The following is a 22666-nucleotide window of genomic DNA, read 5'->3' as shown; positions in this document are numbered from 1 at the left end:
ACAGTCTTTTAGGTGCTCAGAGTACAGTATCCAAATAGCTTTTCCGCTGCTTACCTCTGTGGCCTGTGGCAGGTAACCTCTTAGAGCCTGCTGCCTCAGTCTCCCCGTTCTAAAATGTAACTGTACCTATACCACACGGATGGTGTAAGGATCGAGGATTAGTGCAATCAAATGCTTAACACAAAGCCCAATGCATAAGGAGAATTCAGTATTGTTATTATCACTATCCATGAGAGCAGCCTCTGTGTATGACTAAAATAAAACTCGTGGCAATGGCAGTTGCAAAAGGTAGCCTCCTTTAAAGAGTATGAGCCTTTATACCTGCTGAACTAGTAAAACCTGCAACCCTCTGGTCACAGCTCCAAGAGGAAATTAGATGAAATGATGATAATGATACATAAGCTTTCTTTATAATGTGACTTTTTTATAACATGAGTTTGATTTTTGGGTTTCCCATTAAAACCCTTTCCCTGAGAAGATCACTCTTCTTTGAGAAAATTTCACCAGGATAAAGAAAGGGTGTGCAAAACCCATCTTTCTTCCCCTCCTTTTCCTTTTCCTCACAGCCCCTCTCCCTTTGTTAATCTAGAATCTGATTAGGGCAGCCTCTGTAGCAAATGAAAATGTAGGTCTATAGAAATATTTTAAATGCACATAATGCATAAGTCTGAAAAGTCAAGGCTGTTGGGAACACAGGGCAGCTGTGGGAATTTATTTAAGTCTTAAATTCTTCAGGCTCAGTTTCCTCCACTGTAAAGTAAAGGGGTTGGATTTCCTTTCCCTTCCTGCACTAACATTCTTTAGTTTCTAAAGGTTGCTGTGTCCAGGTGGTATTTCCTGTATATGCCAGGGCCCGCCGGGGAAACGAAGGGATTTTGAGAGCCTTTGGGCTTGAGAATGATCATTACTGGGTGATGAGGGAGGGCGATGAAGGAACTCAGATCAGTACTGAACTGTAAACCAAGGAAAAGTACGTATAACTTTGCAGGTAATTGCAAACATTTTTATGCACACAATGGATATATTTATATCTTATGCACTGGTATATCTATTTTATTTGTTTAAAGATTTTATTTTGGGGCACCTGGGTGGCCCAGTCAGTTGGGTGTCTGCCTTGGGCTCAGGTCATGATCCCAGGGTCCTAGGACTGAGCCGCACATCTGGTTCCCTGCTCAGCGGGGAGTCTGCTTGCCACCCACCTCCCTTCAGCTCATGCTCTCTCTCAAATAAATAAATAAAATCTTTTAAAAAAATTTTTTTTTAATTTTTAAGTCATCTCTACACTCAACATGGGGCTTGAACTCACAACCTCAAGATCAAGAGTCACATGCATGTTCTTCCAACTGAGCCAGCCAGGCACCCCTAGTATTATTACAAATATAAGAGGTACATATATATGTATTTATAGTGTATCCACAGCATAGATTCTATATACATAGATCATCCTTTAGTAAGTTTTTCCACCACCAGCAAACAAGGTAAAACTTTCTTCCTTTGACCATGACTGCTCTGACTTACCAGCAGAATGGGCTGGCACAGAGGGCGTTCATGATTCTGACTGGTTGAGAAAAGTGGCCCTTTTGTGGGCCTCCTGTCCTGTTAACAAGAAAGTCTCCCTTGGGGGCGCCTGGGTGGCTCAGTGGGTTAAAGCCTCTGCCTTCGGCTCAGGTCATGATCCCAGCGTCCTGGGATCGAGCCCCGCATGGGGCTCTCTGCTCAGCAGGGAGCCTGCTTCCTCCTCTCTCTCTCTGCCTGCCTCTCTGCCTACTTGTAATCTCTGCCTGTCAAATAAAATGAATAAAATCTTTAAAAAAAAAAAAAAAAGAAAGTCTCCCAAGAAAGAAGGATAACGATAGCCCTTATGTCCACAGCTCTAATCTCATTTTACCTCAGAATGTCTCCCATACAATTTCCTGTCATCGCCCTCCCTGAGATATTTTCCACATAATAATGCAGCTCCCCCACTTCCCATCACCCTAGATTCTTCTCCCTCACACTCTACATCCAATCTATCAACCATTCCTGTCAGACGCTCTAACTTATACATGTGGTTATTGCTATGGATGTAGATACATGGGAAACCCCACCCCTTCTTACAATTTCCTATTCTACCAACTAGTCCAAGCGTCACTGTTTCTTGGCAAGGCTGCTACTGTAGCCTCCTAATTGTGATCCCTGTGACCACTCCTTTACCCTGCATTTCATTCTCTATTTGGCAGCCACAGCAGTCCTTTTAAAATAAAAATGAAATGTGCTCAGTCTCTTGTTCAAAGTCCGCTAGCAGTCTCCCATCACATTTGGAATAAAACCTACACTTCCAATGACAGCCTCTAGGATTTGACTCTTGTCTAATTCTCTCACCTCATCCTCTGTCACTTTCTTCCTTGCTCATTCCTCTCTAGTCATACCAGCCTTCTCACTGTTCCTCAAAAAATGTCAAGCCGACTCCTCCTTAGGGGTCTTTGCATTTGCTGTTTCCCATGTTTTCAACATTCCCTTTCATCCATTTTCACATTCCCTTTCAGCCATTCAGGTCTCTGGGCAAGTGTCACCTAAGAGAGGACCCCTGAATCATCCTTTTTAGTATAGGTGCAACCTAGCCATAGTCACTCCCTCACCAACTCCCCTGGTTCATTTCCTTTCATATTTTTTATCAAATCTCTTAAATGTCTATCTGTTTACTTGATTACTATTTGTCTCACCTCTAGAATGTATGCTCTGTGAGGGCAGGGATTCGGTTGGTCTTGTTCAACAAAGCATCTCCAGTCTCAAACAGTGCCTGCCTTATAAAAGGCCCCTAAAAACTAATTGTTGAATGGATGAATATAAAAAATCTCCACCTGGAATGTCCCTGATCTCATGAGCCTGTTCCTGACTGTCTTCTGCTCCAAGATGGATCTTGACTCTAAGAATGGAGTTCAATCCTACATGCCTATAAATATGTGAATTAAACTTCACTGGGTTGGGGAGGGAAAAAGAAAACAATGTAAATAATGTGGGTAATTAGCTTATCTTTTTTTTTTTTAAAGATTTATTTATTTATTTATTTATTTGACTGACAGAGATCACAAGTAGGCAGGGAGGCAGGCAGAGAGGGAGAAAGGAGGAAGCAGGCTCCCTGCTGAGCAAAGAGCCCGATGCAGGGCTTTATCCTAGGACCCTGGGATCATGACCTGAGCCAAAGACAGAGGCCTTAACCCCCTGAGCCACCCAGGTGCCCCTTAGCTTATCATTTTACTCAGCAAGTGTAGGTACTGAAGTAAACATGAGATGGGAGGCAGAATCCACTCTCTTCTCAGCACCTCCAAGTTCCTCTGTGTTCTTCCTAGTCAGATCAATGTGCCGTGCTGAGTGTTTAGACAGGCTAACTGTCTGCACACCGTGGGCCCTGCAAAGCAGGTGGGAAGTGAGTTTGAATCCTCAATGCACACATGCTGGTGTGTGACCTTGGGCAACTTACCTTTTCAGAGCCTCAGCTTCCTTATCTGGGAAAGGGGCCTATAATACTGCCTCTGTATTAAGATTGTTATAATGATTACATAAATCATATTTGCAAAGTTCTTAGAGCAGTGCTTGGAACATAGTAAGCTATGTATGAGTATTTTTTCTTTTCTTTTCTTTTCTTTTTTTTTTTTTAAGATTCTATTTAGTTATTTGAGAGAGAGAGAGAGCAAAAGCAGCAGGGAGGGCCAGAAGGAGAGGGAGAAGCAGACTCCCTGATGAGCAAGGAGCCTGACGTGGGCCTCCATCCCAGGATCCTGGCAACACGACTTGAGCCAAAGGCAGACACTTAACCGACTGAGTCACCCAGGCACCCCTGTATGAGTATTTCTTAAGAGAACGTATTTAAAATGTTTGACTGCACTTGATTTTCCCCTTCTCAGTGACTTTAATGTAAGATATTGCTCTACTGTGATTGGCACTGGAGTTTTCATTATGTTTTTAGACTACTGATTTTAGTTTTAGCATCAAGCACAATACTCTAACATTTAGCTTGGCCATAAATTCCATTTGGGCCAAAATTTCCCTAATTTCTCAAAAACGAAATTGTACCTTCAGGGAGTCATCCCCTCTATTTCAGTTGAACAAAAGATTTTCCTCACACTTCAGTTCTTTAAGTTCTCCTTGGCCAGCTTTTCTATACATAATATTGTTATTTTGTAGTTGAGTGTTAGTCCTGCAGAACAGTAAGTATCAGTGCTTTTCCTAAACCTGAGTGCCAAGTCATCCCTGAACCAGGGGAATAATCTCTGGACGTCTCTTTCGCTGTTTTTCTGTGGTTTTCATGAAAATGAAAACCGCTCCTAGCAGAGAGTTTTGGGGCTTAGCACGATATTAACTGTGCCTGTTTGCTCTGTGAATCAGGGACAATGGAGATGGTTTAAACTCTGCTGTGTTCTCTGTAACAGACCAGGCTCTCATCAGATTTGACAAGAATAAAGTTTCCTGGAACTGTGGACAGTCTGTCAGCACTCCCCTGGGCTCAACATTTCACCGCTCTGCCCAGGGCCAAAATCACTCTTTCATACAGATCTGTATCAGGGCCTCTTAAAAAAGGATCAGAAACACCCCCTCCTAATGTCTGGTAAAATCTCCTTGAGATTATTCTACATATAATACATTAATAAACATACCTGCTGTTGTCTTTACCTTAGTTATGGTAGCATCCTTCTTTTTCTTCTTCATCTTCTTAAGATTTTATTTATTTATTTATTTATTTATTTATTTGAGAGAGAGAGAGAGAGAGAGCACGCACACAACCCGAGGGAAGGGCAGAAAGGGAGAAGCAGACGCCCTACTGAGCAGGGAGCCTGGGACCTGGTATCATGACCCAAGCCAAAGGCAGATGCTTAATGACAGAACCACCCAGACATCCCAACATCCTTCTTTCAATAAATATTGACCAAGGGTTTAATATGTGCTAGGAATTTTCCTAGTGCTGGCTACTTGCTTATCGAAGCTGAAAACTTAGGAGTCATCTCAAATACACTTTTGTCCCTTGCTCCCAACATATGAGGTCAGCCACCAAACTGGTATCAATACTACCTTCAAATATCGCTTGTATTTTTGTCCTCCGCTCCACTCACTTCCCAATTATGGTGCTGGTGAAGGCGGGCTAAGTCCAGCTACTAGAGAGAGCAGAGTTTGGGGTACTCTGTTTAGGAGCATCAGCCCAGAATGGTGAGAGGGAGAGGAAAGGGGAATGAGGCAAGGGAAGACGTACCCCAATGAGGCACCCTGTGTAACCACACTGGGTACTGTTGTGCAATGACACAACAATAGTTCAGCAGACATGAGACTTCTCTGGAAGGGTTACAGGAGAAACTACATCTCTGACTGGTCAACAAGAGAGGAGGAGGGTATCTGCTGACCTCTCTCCTGGCTCCATTTGTCATTGGTGAAGTTTACCCTGAATGCCCCCGAACTTCTTCCAGGTCGAATCATCTGGGCACTTGGTGGCTCCCAGGAAGGCAGATCCCATGCCCAACATGTGCTATTTCATCAGATTTCAAAAGTAGAGCAGCAGCTCAGCACAGGTGAAGCTCTGACCTAGAGAGGGAGAGGAAGGAGGTAGTCAGGGCATCTGAGAAAGGAAACAGGTTTGTGCATGTTGTGCCTCTCATTTACTTCCTTCTGATCCATTCTTCACATTGTACCCAGAGTGATCTTTGCCAGATGCAAATCCTTCACAACTTTCCTTAAACTTCCAGACTTACACCATAGCATGTTAGGCTCCATGGTCTCTCCGTGGTTGTTTTCAGTCTTCTTATTAAAGATAATTTTTTAAAAGATTTTATTTATTTATTAGACAGAGAGATAGAGAAAGAGCACAAGTAGGCAGAACGACAGGCAGAGGGAGAGGGCTCCATCCCAGGACCCTGGGATCACGAACTGAGCCAAAGGCAGACCCTTAACCGACTGAGCCACCCAGGTGCCCCAAAGATAATTTTACCGGTAGAATCAGATAGTCATTCCTCTGAAGCTCTTTGTTAGCACTTACTGGTTCATTTTCTGAATCAAATACTAATATGCTCACTATAAAAAATTTGAAAAATGCAAAAATATTAAAAAGGAAATAAAAATCAATTGCCGGGAGGCAAAAACTCCTATTAACATTTGGGTAGCTTCTGACCATAGTTAGTCTATGCGTGTATATGCATTCTTTTAATTCTCTGATGCACGTATTAAAAATCATACTTCAAGAATTACTGCATTGAAGTTTATATTCAACCAGAAGTATGTCAAGACCACCCAAATGGTTCAATTTGATAGCATGCTCTTTACTACAATTTTTCATTTATTTCCTTAATTGTTATTCAAGTGTGCATTGAAAACATGTGCTTACATTTCAGAAATACAGCACATTTAAAAAGCCCCCTGCAGACATAACCCCTTCTCACTGTATGTCCTTGCTTTGTTTTGAATAAAATAGCTTAATAATGAATTTAATAGATAACTTAATCTAAAAATCATAAATGCAACTATTAACTTTTGTTCTATTACAGTGGGAGAGATAATTTAAGGCAATTATAATTAGCTGCTTTCCACATCATGGCCTAAAACCAAATACAAATTTGCCCTACATTAAAGCCTTGGCAAGAAATTATTTTATGATTCTATAAATACCAGTATAATATTTTTACTTTTTATTATCAATACACTGACATCTTAGCATCACAAATTACTATTTCCCCCTAATCTGGCAAGTATGGACTTTTCACAATAGTTGATAAAATTGGTGTGTGTTTTAAAAAAAAAAAAAAAAATCACATGGTCAAGATTTTGAAAACAATCGCAGAGAAAGTTGATCTTTACAAATCATTAAGCCTTAATGGGGGGCTTGGGGGGTAGGAAAAGAATAAATGAAACAAGATGGGATCGGGAGAGAGACAAACCATAAGGGACTCTTAATCTCACAAAACAAACTGAGGGTTGCCAGGGGTAGGGAGAGGGTGGTGGGGTTATGGACATTGGAGAAGGTATGTACTATGAAGTGTGTAAACCTGGCGATTCACAGACCTGTACCCTTGGGGGTAATAATACATTATATGTTCATAAAAAAAATTTAAAAAATTTACAAACCATTAAGCCTCATTAAAAGTACATCAGCATATCTAAAAAAAAATAAAGACACTAAACTGTGATCAAGTATATAATTATTTAAGTCTTAAAAATCTAACATTCAAAAAACAATGAAATCAGATTAAATCCATATTAGTATTATGAAAACCTTTCCATTAAGGTTTTTGTTAGAGGAACAGAATCAACACCATCCTGACTTTCCCCAAAATTATTTTGAACCACCACTTCCTTTAGATAAAACTTTTAGGGTCCACATATCATTACACACAAATGATCTTAGAAAGGCATAGTTCTAATTCTGGATGCTGGAGAACTATGCTGGAAGTCCTTATTCCTTGGGAAAATGTTAACACATTTATAAATGAAAGACATCTCGTGTCTGTTGATTTATTAGAGAATCACTTATGGTTCATTAGATAAGCACTCAAATTATTTTACTTAATACAATTAGGAAAAAGTCTGCATGTTGGCCATGTTTCATTTTACACATTACGTTATTCTCTTAGGCTTTCAATTAGAGGATATGTCATAGAAAGCAAAGCGTCACATTTTCCAATTATATCTAAATGATTCAACTGCACATAAGTAATTATTTTGAAATCTAAGTTTTCAAAAAACACTCTGATTCATATAAGCCACCAGTTTAATTTATACCAAAGAAACTAAGTTTTTTTAAATACAAAAGCAGATCACAGATTTTTGCCCCATGCTCTTATAGAAACCAAGATTCTGATGTGCATAATGAATTTAAGTCAGCCTTCACGAAGGCTATCCGAAATTCTATCAACTTCCAGCCAAAGGAAGGTAAAACCATAGTTACGCATAAGCAATTCAAAACTAGAGCTTTACAATGAAAATGGCAACAAGTCATAACTTCTGTATCACTAATGATGGGTTCTAAAACTTCCCACAGGGTACAACATATAGCGAAATTTTGATAGTTTCCGGAAAATGAAAGCTATCAGAGCTACAAATAAAGAATACATTAGATACTAGAACATAGCGAGGCCAAAGCATTAATGCTGTTAAAAACTGGAAAGGATGTGGGGCACCTGGGTGGCTCAGTCAGTTAAGTGCTTGACTTCAGCTCAGTCATGATCTTGGCATCTCTACTTTCTACCAGGCTCCCTGCTCGGCGGGCAGTCTGCTTCTCCCTCTGCGTCTCCACCCCTCCTCACCACTTGCTCTTTCTCTCTCTCTCAAATAAATAAAATCTTTTTAAAAATCTAAAAAAAAAAAAAAATGAATAGGCTGAGAAGTAATATCTTTAAAACATAGAACATAAGCGAACCACAAACCAACATATATGTCACTTTACTCTTACTTAAAATTTATGTTTTTAATAATTGCTTTTTAAAGGAAAACATTTATTTCTGTAATGCAACAGGCAGACGATTTTTTTTTTCCCGACCTCCCTGACTATTGTGCAATTTTCAAACCACCTTCCAGACTGGCATTATCTCATCCAGATTTCTCCCTGAAGTCAACCTGTCATATTTTCAGCAGGCCTTCGTGATTTGGTAGTCTTGCCGAGTTCATTTCTCTTCTTCCCAACCCTGGGCTTCTGCCAGCTTGCCAAAATTCTCAATGTCTTGTCCTCTCCCTGGCCGGGGCAGGGGAAGGACACGCATAAGTTTCTGCATTGCCTGTTTTCCACCAGCTGCATGCGGAGCATGGGAAACAAGGCCCTTTCTACCACTGCATGAGCCTTGCAGTGCTGATGGAGTCCCTGCTGTGGTGCACCTTCCCAGGAGAGAAAGCCACCAGCTGCAAAGTCCCCCGTCTCACCTGAACCTCTCTGGATGTTTCTATCACCTCCCTACACAGTCTCTACCCTAAGAGGGGTAAATTGTGGATAGCAGCCTCCAACCTCCTTTCCCTAACCCCTCCTTTTATCTCTCCTCTCCTCTCTGGAAACAACCTTGCCCGAGACTTTCCGTTCTTGGCAGAAAGGTGTTACCCTAGTGTCATATCCTACTCATGTGCAAGGTGAAATTTGCCCTTTCTTTTCTCTGGGGCCACAGTGATCAGATGGCCGCAGAGGAACACAATTGATGGGAAGAATGAAAAAACACATCAGTTCAGTACTTTCTAGATAATCCTTGTGCAATGGTGAGTGGTATCCACTTTTGCTGATAACTTTACAGTTTTCAAAGCACTTTCTTATCTGTTATCTCACTATCGTCATGTTACTACATGATGGTTGGGTTCCCAGAAAACAGACTCTAAGATGGAAATTTACACGCAAGAATTTTCTGGGGGCGAGTGCTCTCAGAAACTGTCTTTGTGAGGGCGTGGAAGGAAACAGCACTGGGTCCAGAGAGAGGTTGAACTGCTCTGTGCCCTAGCAGGGGGCTTGGCCGACCTCACAAGGAGCTCTGGGGTTGGGATAGTCCCTCGTCTTTCCCCCCCAACTGAGGCAAGGGGCCCTGTCCTTTATAGCCCTGAATTGATAGTCATTGGATATGAGATGCTTCCTGGGAAGGGGACATGACCTTGGATGAGGCAGCTGCTTTCAGCAGCAAGCAATTCTCTGGGGAGACTTAGATGAGCACTGTGAGCTGACAGGCTCCAGGCAGCTGCGGTCCTGAAGGGAAACTGGGAGGGCTCATCGCAGCATCCCCTGTATTTTACCAAAAGTGCACTTGCTTCCTGGCTGTGATCCCTATTTTATGCCTGGGAACCTGGGATCCAGGGCGAGTTACTAGATCAAGTTTCCAGAGCAAATAAGTGACTTACATGTTTCATTTCATTTGGCCTGCAAAATAATTCTATTAGGTATATCTTGTTAGCTCCCTTTTACAGACAAGGCTACTGAGATTTGGAAAGTTTCAATGATTCCTCCCAGTGTTCAAGGCCAGCAAACTGTCAAACAAAGATCCAGGCCACCTAACTCCACGTCTGTGCTTTTGTATCTCACACATTGACATGATCTGGCCAAAGAGAGTGTAATAAAGGAAATTTAAGACTGGAAGACAGTTCTAAACAGTCCAACCCACCAGTTTCTCAGCAATAAAGTAACTTGAGAAATTTTCAAGATGAGGCTGGTGAATCATCTTTCCGTGCCTCAGTTTTCTTATCTGTTTAAGGGGATGAGATGACCACCTACAGGGTGGTTTTAAATTCAAATGCAATTATGGATGCAAAATAAACTTGAAACTGATGAAAATGGTACAGGATTGTCAGTATTTAGCTGTTTAGACACTACGTTGGAGGTGGGAAAGGACTTTCACCTCTTAAAAACAGCAGAGGGTAACATTTTAAGTTTTGGGGGTACTTGCACAGAAAATGAACTTATGATTTAACAAATTCTACTAGTTCAGATTCTTCTTAAATGTGGGTAAGTTTCCAAAGAACAAAAATAAGGGGGGGAAAAAACCTTACTTTCTGGCGGGTTTTGATTAGAAGTTACATCCTAGGTGGTATTTGCTGTGAATAGTTCTGACTGATACCCAGAATTCAAAAATCACATAACTTCCCATTCTCAGATAAATAAAATAGCACAACTCAGTCTGCTTTGTATAAAGGAAACACCAGAGTTCCTTCCTCTGAACTTTGGAACTGTTTGTGACATGAAAACAAAAGATCCAAAATATTATTGCGTTTTGTCATGTAGGCTGAGTTCCTAAAACACTACAGTTTAAATTTAGATTATTTGGCTTCTTAATCCACAAATGATTACAACTTCTTCTTTATTGGTTCCTTCGTGTGGAGCTTAGAATTTTTAAAAAGTCTGTAGTTGATTGTGTCATTGTTTCTCTTTCGGAAAACGCACAGGTGCATTTATTTTCCATGTTTTTAAACATCATAAAATAGAAAGTTCTATTCGTAAGGTTGTTCATAACAACAATGTTATCTTTTTAAGGACAAGATGGATGTTATCTATTACTGCATACTGAGTCACCCCAGAATTTAAAATAATAATAACAAATATTATCTTTCATTTTCCTGGGTCAGAAATTCTAAAGCAGCTTGGACAGGTGGCTCTGACTTGGTTATAACCTCAAGAAGTTATAGTCAGGGGGCGCCTGGGTGGCTCAGTGGGTTAAAGCCTCTGCCTTCGGCTCAGGTCATGATCCCAGGGTCCTGGGATCGAGCCCCACATCGGGCTCTCTGCTCAGCAGGAAGCCTGCTTCCTCCTCTCTCTCCGCCTGCCTCTCTGCCTACTTGTGATCTCTCTCTGTCAAATAAATAAAATCTTTAAAAAAAAAAAAAAAAAAAAGAAGTTATAGTCAGGGGGCGCCCGGATGGCTCAATGGGTAAAAGCCTCAGCCTTTGGCTCAGGTCATACTAGGGTCTTGGGATCAAGACCCTGCATCAGGCTGTCTGCTCTGCGGGGAACCTGCTTCCTCTTCTCTCTCTGCCTGCTTCTCTGCCTACTTGTGATCTCTGTCTGTCAAATAAATAAATAAAAATCTTAAAAAAAAACCTTAAGATTAATTTGATTATTTAAAAAAAAAAAAAAAAAGGAGTTATAGTCAGGTGTCAGCTGAAGCCTTATGAAGGCTTGACCAAGGCTGGAGAACCCACCCCCAGGGGAAGGGCACTCATTCACGTGACTGGCGAAGTGGTGCTGCCTGTTGGGGAGAAACCTTAGGTCCTTTCCCTGTGAACTCTCCAGGACCACCAGAGGGTCCTTAGAAGATGAAAACTGGCTTCCACCAGAGTGAGAAATCCAAGAGAACAAGGTGGAATCTGCAATACTTCTATGACCCAGGCTTAGAAATTACTCATCTTCATCAACTGATAGCTCAGAGCAGCCCTCAGCCCTAATTAAATGTAGGATGAGATCACACAAAGACATAAACACAAGGAGGTGAGGATCTTAGCAGACCATCTTGGAGGAGGAGGAGTTGGTTAATGTGTGAGTTCCAGTCATTTAGAGCATCATGAATCTTAGGGCGTTTGGCTGGCTCAGTTGGTATAGAACATGCAAGTCTTGATCTAGGGGTTGTGAGTTTGAGCCCCATGTGGGTATAGAGCCTACTAAAAATGTAAGTAAGTAAGTAAGTAAGTAAGTAAGTAAACAAATAATCATGAACCAAATGTGTAGTGAAAGAGATCTGATATCTCTTTTTTTCTTCCTCCAGACAAAGGGAAATGCCATGATACCTAAAAGAGATTCAATATGGAAAATCCAAACCCTCCAAGCATATTTACACAGAACTCAGAACGTCAGTCAGAGAGGGCTGAGTCGTCCATCTGGGTGCCTTCTACCCTCTGAAACCAGGTTGATCAACTCTCAAATTCCAAGCCGAGTGTTAAAGCATTGTGTGATTGAAAGGCAAGTAAGCACAGACAGCAGTGGGAAATATCAGCTGTGTTATCTCTACTTTAAGCACTCACGTGTGAGAAACTCTTTTAAGTAAGAAAAAATAAATTTAAAAAATAAATTTAAAAAAAAAAGGAAACTCTTCTCTCCTACCTGATATCTCAGTTCTCCCAGAGTCATCATTCCATGGGAACATCTTATATCAAAGAATCTGAGTTGATATTTAGAGGGTTACATGCTCAAAATATCAGACTTCCCAGCCAACTCTCATCTCTAATTGGATGGCTAATAAGTATCTAAAGTAGGTCATGTCTAAAACAGAACTCTTAATTTTCACTCTTTCAATACTCAAAGCTAACTGTTCCTCTCAATCTTAATAAGTGTTACCCACTACCACCCCCCACCCAGCAGCTCAGGTAAATACCTAAAGAATAGCCTTGATTCCTCCTTTTCCTCAACCTGTGAATCTAATTCATGGGTGCATTTTATTAATTCTCCAAAATCTATCCCAAATTCTTCACTCTTTCCCATCTCTACCACCATTATCACCATCATTGACCACCACAACCCTAAACTAAGTCACCTCTACTTGAATGAAGCAAGTGTCTTCTTACTGGGAGCTACATTTTCACTTTTGGAGTTCTCCCCTTGCCATTTTCCCTCCAAAAAGCAGTGTGGTAGGTGTCCCAGAATGCCAAGAGACAGCACCACATCACTGACCACCTGAGGTGTGAGCATCCGAGAAGAGTCTACCTCCTCAGTTTAGCCAAAGAGCCCTAAACAAAGTGCCACCAATATTCACATCATCCTTCTTCAAGTACTCTCATTTAGACTTGGAAATGGGCATTGTAGACTCATTCTGTTTAGTTAGGGTTACTGTAGTGCAAATCTGCGATCTTAGAAAATTCACGTAGATTTAATTATAGTTTATACATTACAATAAACATTATAATTTATTTTTACCCTACAGTTAATGGTGTATGATGAAAATACATGCATGGATATGATTTTTAAGATCAACCTTTTAAGCAAGTCAATCTTCAACCTCCCAGGTGATATGAAACCGCTGGTGCAGTAAGGGGGAAGAGTAAGAATCAATACAAAGCACTGTAAGGAAGAAAGATGAGTTCTGAGTGTGTATGACCAAAAGAAAAAAACCAAAATGATGATAGATATGGATCTTTAGTCGAGCATAAACTATGTCTTTTTAAAAAAAAATATGTAGGGGCATGTCACCGTGGGTATAATTGAGTGATGACTCTCAGTTTGGATTTTCAGCCAAAATTCTGGTTTGCAAGCTCTCCTCTTCACTAATACAGTATTGTGACTACCTTTACCACAGGCCCTCAATGATCTTTTATTTTTTATTTTTTAAAAAGATTTTATTTATTTATTTGACAGAGAGATCATAAGTAGGCAGAGAGAGAGAGGGGGAAGCAGACGCCCTGCTGAGCAGAGAGCCTGATGTGGGGCTCGATCCCAGGACCCTGGGATCATGACCTGAGTCAAAGGCAGGGGCTTAACGCAGTGAGCCATCCAGGTCACCCAGGTGACCCCCCCAACTATCTTTTAAATCAATGCCTAAAACTGAAAGTTCCTTACCATGTCTTTTATGTAAGTCAAAATCTATATGTTTTACAGTGGATTTAAACCAAAGACATAGCCATTTCTTTGGATGTCCCTGTTTTCTTTTTTATGATATTCAACACCACTTACGATAAATGTCAGTTGTTCAACAGAACATTTGTCCTTGGTACAATCTAGTTTAAGTGAGTAATATTGACTTTTTTTAATCACTTACATATGATTTTTTTTCCTCTCACTTTATTATTCATTAAAATATGGGTCTCACTTGAAAAAATAATATTTGGCATATATGTTTCTGCTTATTGTATTGGGCTGTGAGAGGCCAGAAGGTTGTCTCAACCAAGAAGAAAGTCATCTGAGCCATGAAAAACTCAAGTAAGACCACCTGAAGGAGACAATAACATATAAAGTAACTGAGAGAGGAACCTAAAAGTTTCTGGTAAAACATAAACTTCTTATGCCTTTCTCATTTTACTCTTTATTTGGAGTTAAAAAAAAGATATTGATGGCTGAATTATCTCTTCAGGTATTATGTATATAATTAGAAATTATATTTTCTTCTAAATAAAAATATGAGAAATGTTCTTCATAAACAGAAAAGGTCTGAAGCTAGGACCAGCTCTTTTGACCACATTAATAATGAAACTCCCCTCGGGTAGAATAAATTTAAACCAAATTTACACTAAACGATTCAGATGATTATTTTTACATTTTTCCCTTTGGATTTTGAATTTCCTAGCTTGAATGTTAAAAAAGGTCATTAAAGTTGTTACCAAGGACTTGTTGAAAATACTTTCTCCCCCCCTGTTTGTGGTCTATCTGTATTTATTCATTGGCCTAGGTAAAAATGTGCAATGTGGTTTACTTTTTAAATAACCCTTTAAATTTTAATATCTACTCTGCTATAACACAATAAAGAGATGATTATTTACCATAAACCAATAATGATGCCATGCTTCAGTGATGTCAGTCCTCACAGCTAAATCAATATCAGATAGAGATTTTCAATTCTAGTTTCAAAACAACATGAGTATTGGGCTGCCTGTGTGGCTCAGTGGGTTAAGCCTCTGCCTTTGGCTCAGGTCATGATCCCAGAGTCCTGGGATCGAGCCCTGCATGGGGGTCTCTGCTCAGCGGCAATCTTGCTTCTCCCTCTCCCTCTGCTGCTCTCCCTGGTTGTGCTCTCACTCTGTCAAATAAATAAATAAAATCTTTTTAAAAAATACACTGTGACTATTATCTAGAACTACTTCCAGATATATTATGAAATTTTAAAACAAACCAATAAACAAAAGACTTCCCAAATAATTTGATTTCATTTTCATCTCAGAAACCTAACACACTTTTAGGAGGAAGAAAGTCTTTAGCTCAAATAAATAGCATTATTTGAAACTGCCAATAAGTTAGAGTATCGCAGAGCCCTGGGGTGAAGTGGCAGAAGCCCCATTTATTGCTCTTTGGCCTTAGTTGATACAATTATAAGATTTAAAAGAAGGCCCACAGAATCAAAAGGCTAGGTCCTCCCAACCTTATGCACTTTCCCGCTGGGTGGCCTGGATACCAGACACTGACCACCTCTGAACTTCACATTGTCTTTTCAAGAAAGAAGTGATACCACTGACTTCCCACAGTAGCTTTGAGACTTAAACAAGGTAATGAATGTGAAACCACACTGTACTGAAAAAATACAACACTGTTCAATTCTTAATGTAGGATGAGTATTTTTGGCTAGGTGCTACCTATTAAATAAAATATGTCATTATATTTTAAGAACAAATACTTTTCTCAGTCTTCAAATTTTAAATTGAGCGTTAACAAATAGATGACCTCTTTGAAGAATTATAGAAGGAAGCAGGATCCAAAAATTCAAGAAAAAGAGACAAGGTAAAACCAATTAATTTATTAGAAAAGGTAATTAAACCCATACAATAAATGAAAAATCCATTTATCGGACAGAGATAGAAATTGATTCTCAAAATGAAGGTCAAAGAAGTGTCCAAACATTTCATTAATTGGTAAATCTTGAAATGTCTTATTAAATGAAAGGAAACCTGACAACCAGATACTTGATACTGTCTTGCTTTGGGGGAGCTTGGGAATTATTATTATTTTTTAAAGATTTTATTTATTTATTTGACAAAGAGAGAGAGATCACAAGTAGGCAGAGAGGCAGGAAGGGGCGGGGGACAGCAGGCTCCCTGTGGGGCAGAGAGCCCGATGTGGGGCTTAATCTCAGGACCCTGAGATCATGAGCTGAAAGCAGAGGCTTAACCCACTGAGCCACCCAGGTGCCTCAGGAATTATTTTTATATTTTTATTAGTATTTATGATATAGGTAGGACCTGTCTGAAAACACCACAAATGCTTCCTTCTCTTGATGCAGGTAATAATAAATCAGCCTGATGCTGTGTAAGAGAAGAGAGATCACAGCCACCGTTTCCAGGCCTCTTTGACTCGACCTCACCCAACACAATGCCTTTGCTAGGAAGGAACCGTATCAGTGCCGATTGGTCCCGGGCAGGTTTTTCTTTCTCCGCCTCAATGCACATACTTCTCTTTCTAGCACTGTTTCCTGTGTGCTTGATGTGTTATTATAGGTGTGGTTTATGCTGACAGACAGCCTCAGCTGATAAAGATCATCAAAGGGTCCATTTTCCTAGCCTTGCATCTACAAAGAAGATGAATGAATGAATGTACATTCATGCATTTTAAGTTAAAATAAAATGTTTACTGTATCTTTTTAGAACATGACCCTTTACTTTAAATGATTTTTTTTCTTGTTCACGAAGCAACACCCAGTCCTATTTATGTCAAAAATGAAGGCAGGGCCATGTGTGTTTCCTCAAAGGACAGATCTAGGATCAATGGCCTCAATCACAGAGAGACAGAAGCTGGCTCAGTTCAGATAAGGAATTCCCAATGACCAGAACTGTCCAAGGAAAAAAAAAAAAGGTTCCTTCATTGATAATCCTGAGATTGGGAGGTTTTCATCAGAGGCTGGTAAATACTGGTTGGAGGTGTTCATTCATCCACTCACCCTTTCACTGACAGTTACTGAAAATGTTTTGAGCACCAACTACATGCTCGATATATATTTGATACAGTGGAGGATCCTGAGGTGAGAGCCTCAAGAAATCATGCAGCTTACGGGGCACCTGGGTGGCTCAGTGGGTTAAAGCCTCTGCCTTCGGCTCAGGTCATGATCTCAGGGTCCTGGGATCGAGCCCCGCATCGGGCTCTCTGCTCAGCAGGGAGCCTGCTTCCTCCTCTCTCTCTGCCTACTTGTGATCTCTCTCTCTGTCAAATAAATAAAAAAAAAAAAAAAAAAAAGAAATCATGCAGCTTAGTCTAGGGAACTCAGGTTGGGGGCCGAGAAAGGGCTGAACGCAATAGGCTGCTTCTCTGCTCAGAGCTCACGGATCCCCCAGGGAGCTTTTTAGTAGTGCAGAATTTCATGCCCCACTGTAATCAAAACATTCTCGCCAAGATCCCAGGGTGATCTTGTGTTTGAAAAAACACTGTTTTAGGTTTCTTTCTACCCTCGAGATGATATGTCTCTATAACTGTATTTCCTTCCATGCCAATAAAGTCCAGAAAAGTTACTGACTTTAAAAGGCTTTGAGCCCTGGAGTGGGTTTGCAATATGGGACCAAATTTTCAGGATGTTACCTCAGTCTAGACCTGAGTGTCCAGACCAGACCTGTAAAGTCTTACTTCCCGATGCCTTTTTCTGAGATTATTCTATCGGCACTCTTTGTTACATCTCTGTTCTTCGCTACTGTTGCATCTGCCTGACTTTGGAATTCCTCAAATAGTTAAGGATGAAATCAAGCCCGAAAGAAAATCTCTTTTACATTTGAGTCATACCAAAGTTGACATCTCTCTGATACCTCACACTAATCGTAGGAAACTTGATTTTTCTTAGTACAAGATAAAATCAAATGCACACACACATACACTGAACGTACATCAGAATGTATCAGCTTCTGCTTAAACACCTCTAATGTTTGACATCAGGATAATAATTCAAGTACCTTACCATGCATGGCCCAAAGGCCCTAAAAATGATATTCCCTTACGATTCCTCAAGCCATATGCCGCTGTCTCCCTTGCTTCTAGAGGGCCAGTCACTGCCCTTCTGTCAGTTAGTAAAGCTTTTTTCTGCATTAGTACCTTTTCATGTATGGTTCTTTCTGCATGAATGACTCTTTCCCTGACTTTCAATGGCTCTATCTTCTCATCACTTAAGTCTTGGCTCAGGTGTTACATTTTCAGCAAGGACTTCCCTGATCCCCCATGTAAAGAAGACTTCACCATTATTCTTCTTTATAGTCTGTGTTTACTTTCTTCATTGTACTTCATTAATAATCTATGTGTTTAGGGGCACCTGGGTGGCACAGTTGGTTAAGTATCTGCCTTCAGCTCAGGTCACGGCCCCGCGTTGGGCTCCCTGCTTTCGGGGGGTGGGGCACTTCTCCTTCTCCCTCTGTCCCTACCCCCAGCCTGTGCAGTCTCTCAAATAAATAAACAAAATCTTAAAAAAAAAAAAAAAATCTCTGTGGTTTGGGGCACCTGGGTGGCTCAATCTGTTGAACGTCTGACTCTTGGTTTCGGCTTAGGTCATGATCTCAGGGTGGTGGGATGGAATGCTGTGTCAGCTCCGTGCTCAGTGCGGAGTCTGCTTATCCTCTCCCTCTGCTCCTCTCCCTGCTCATGCAATCTCTCTCTCTCTCTCTCAAATAAGTAAATAAAATCCTTAAAAACAAACAAAACAAAAACCTGTGCTTTTGTTAGGTTTTTGACTTATTTATTGTCCCTTCTACCCCACTCCTCTTCTTCCCAGTTTGTGATGTCTGTAAGAGTAGAGACTCTGTCTTATTTTCCATAGCACAGTGCCTAGTAGGCTTACAATAAGTATTTGTTAAATGAATTAATGAATATAGTAAAGTCACTTGTTTATTCAAAAGCTTCATTTGCCTCAAATGAAATTATAGGTGATTATAACCATTTGCAGAAATTTTTTCAGAAACACGAAATAGAATAGCTTCAATCTTTGATTGCAAAAACCAAGGTAATTAAAGAATGAAGATGATAAATTTTCTTTTCTAAGGCTGGAATATATTTTGTCAGCTGTAACCTTGATGTTACTGTAGGCGTGTTGAAATGTAGTTTTTCCGTAAGTAGGTGACATCATTTTAGTACAGTCTCTTTTCTTTTTAAATCTCCTACAGTGCTATAAATCAAACACAAAGTCTGTAAAATGAGCCTGGTGTCATCTTGTCCTTTTCTGGTTTCCTGATTGGAAAGCTCACCCTTGGCCTGTGATCACATTCATTTGGCAGAAAGACAGTTTATTTGATGGGTAAGGGCATCAAAATGTTTCTTTTCTTGGTTAAATTAATTCTCCTTCCCCCAAAATACAGTACAAACGGAACTGATGTGTTAAATAAACTCACAGATATTATTTCTCCTAATTCTCCAAATGCTACTGTAGCTCATGTCTGGGGAACAGAGTAGGTGACATAAGGGACACTAATATCCAACTGAACCTCATCTTTTAATGAATAAATACAAGGACCTCGTGCTGTATTCCTAATCAAAAGACTCCTAAATATACGGATTCATAAGATGGTTTTTGTTTTATGCATCAGGTTTATTTTATATTTCCTTTTTAAACAGCAACCGACTAAGCCGCTCAAGGCAGCCATAACAGAAATATTTTCGAAGTATACCTGTCACTCTTTATTGCTTATATCAGTTATAAATAAAAGTTCAGTATCCTAGAGATGCCTGGGTGGCTCAGTCAGTTAAGTGTCTGCCTCGGGCTCAGGTCATGATCTTGGGGTCCAGCTCCGCGTCAGGCCCCTTGCTCAGCAGGGAGCCTACTTCTCTCTCCGCCTGCTGTTTTCCCTGTGTGCGCTCTCTCTCTATGACAAATAAATAAAATCTTAAAAAAAAAAAAAAGGTTCAGTAACATAAAAAGCTAGACAACTAACCTAGATCAGGAGCTTTTCATCTGATAGTACATTAGAAACACCTGGATAGGGATGGGGGGTTGGGAGTAGTTTTGAAAAAATATGATCATAGAGCTCTCATAGACCAATTATATCAGCATCTCTGGAGTGGGGCCTGGGAGTCGATATTTTTGAAATGCCCCCTCTCTTATGAGTTTAACAGAGCTGCAGTTTACAACTACTGATATACAGTAAATCACTGTGCATTGCACTAAGGTCTGATTATTGTTCAACCACATTCTCAAGAGCTAATTAATTCAGTAATCCAGGGGTTTAATGGGACATCAATTGTTAATACAAAAACAATATTTCCTTATTCTAATAGTATGATTTGGGCCCATAGGATTTTTTTCCATCAGCGTTTTCAAGTCAGCCATTATAGTTTTTTTTTTTTTTATGGCTATGTCATCTTGGAATCTTTCATAGGCGTAGAATAGCTCCCTGTCTAAGTACTTGGTATTTCCTACTGTGAAAGGAAGATGAGCATCTGGCTGTCTGAAAAAGAAGTGGTGGGTTGGGATTTTGAGTTTTGAAGTTTTCTTTTGAATTCTAATAAGTTGGCTTATTTTTGAAATCTCTGTTTTAAGACTAAAACAATGATATAATTTTACATTTTGCTCCCCAATTCTTTAACAGTTCTTAAAGGTCAGCAGCTATTTCTATAGTGAAAATGGGACCCAGAGGTTTTCATTAACTCATCCCCAGAAAATTCAGTAATAAAACTTGAATTTATATTCACTGATACTGAAAAATCTCTTATCACCAAAGGACTCTGAAAGTCATGGTGAAAGATATCTGCTTCTAGGTCAGGACACAAAGACGACTCAACTCGTTGGTTGGCTGATTAAAGGAATTATCTCAAATTCCAGTCATAACATTGAAACAGACTTGGTTGTAATTTATTTATTTACTTAGCCATCTGGTCTCAGGCGCTAGAGGAAAGAAGGTCATTATATAATACGCAGATGAACCTGCAGTTCCTTGCTCTAAGATATTTGAAAGGTTTATTCAGGGTCCACTCTGCGGACCAAAAAGGCCCAGTTTGGTCAGACTGCGGTACTGTATGACCCAATCTCAGAACCAGCCAGTCTCTTTTCTCTAGTGAACAAGAAGCAGGGAAAAGTTTCCCCTAACCTTCCTCAAGGTGCGAACCACCTGCCAAAACACACGGAGAATCCTTTCAGTGGGAGCACTGCCCAGCGTTCATTATGTCTCCCCTACAAAACTCAAGGCCAGGACTGAGTCTGAGGAAGGAGAGGAAAAGACAGATGGACCCAGTGTTACAGATGATCCTTCTGCTAGCTTGTCATCCTTGACCTCTTATCCGTAACCCTACTGTTGGTGATAGAATTAAAACTCAATGGAAACATTTCCTTTTTAGGAAAAGAGGTGGTGCCCTCCAACTGGGACTCCTTTTATGTTGACACATATTTTTTGTCTCTGTGTTGCCAAAAAATTTGCCTGTGTTGAGACCTGGTTCCTAGATTTCCAAGTGCTGCAAAAGCCAAGACTCCTCGTAGTTCAGGCTGCTGCTGGGAGGGAGCACTCATGTAACCCTAAGTTACTTTCATGGTTAGTTTCCTTCTCCACTTAAATATGAAGTAGGCTGGGCGCCTGGGTGGCTCAGTGGGTTAAAGCCTCTGCCTTCAGCTCAGGTCATGATCCCAGGATCCTGGGATCGAGCCCCGCATCGGGCTCTCTGCTCCGTGGAGAGCCTGCTTTCTCCTCTCTCTCTGCCTGCCTCTCTGCCTACTTGTGATCTCTGTCAAATAAATAAATAAAATCTTTAAAATAAATAAATAAATAAATAAATAAATAAATAAATAAATATGAAGTAGGCTATAATCAGAAAGCTGATCGAAAGCAAGGTGGTGAAAAACCACTTAGACAACTATGAGGGTCCTTTTGTTAAATATGAAAAGTCTTCACTGCAAGTCAATGGACAGGGAAGAAAAGACTGAGGAGGGGACCTCCACAAAGAATGTTGCATTTCAGTAACCACTGCTGACTTTGTTGGGCTGTTAATAAGGAATGTGTTTATTGTAGACACTGTACTGGATCCATACGCATAGTCTACCTGTGGCAGGTAAGATAAAGTGATGATCCCTTCTATAGTCTGGGAAACTGAACCTGATCTTTCAATGAATGAACACAAGAACCCTGTGCTGTCTTCCTAATCAAAAGACTCCTAAATATATGGATTTACAGAATGGTTTTTGTTTTATGCATCAGGTTTGTTTTATATTTACTTTTTAAAAATTTATTTATTTATTTAAGATTTTATTTATTTATTTGACACAGAGATAGAGAGAGATCACAAGAAGGCAGGGAGGCAGGCAGAGGGGAGAGGGAAGCAGGCTCCCTGCTGAGCAGAGAGCCTAATGTGGGGCTCGATCCCAGCACCTTGAGATCATGATCTGAGAGGAAGGCAGAGGCTTAACCCACTGACCCACCCAGGCACCCCTATCCTATATTTCCTTGTTAAACAGCAGGCATTTTACTTGGGTTTTTTTTTTTTTTTAAAGACTCATGTGTGTATTCTTTGTACAGTTTTAGAGTTGATCAAGGTCAACATATTTTTAAAATGCCTATTTAATCTGATTTCTTAGGGTTTCTGAAAATCTTTCTTTTTAAACATGCATTTATACATTTGCATACTTTCTCCTTCCCGATTGTCTCCCTTATAGCAAGGACTGTGTCAAGAATACCT

Source organism: Martes martes, assembly GCF_963455335.1.
Source record: "Martes martes genome assembly, chromosome: 14".
NCBI classification, from domain to species: Eukaryota; Metazoa; Chordata; class Mammalia; order Carnivora; family Mustelidae; genus Martes; species Martes martes.
The sequence above is the reverse complement of the archived record's forward strand: the minus strand, read 5'-3'. Positions refer to the sequence as shown.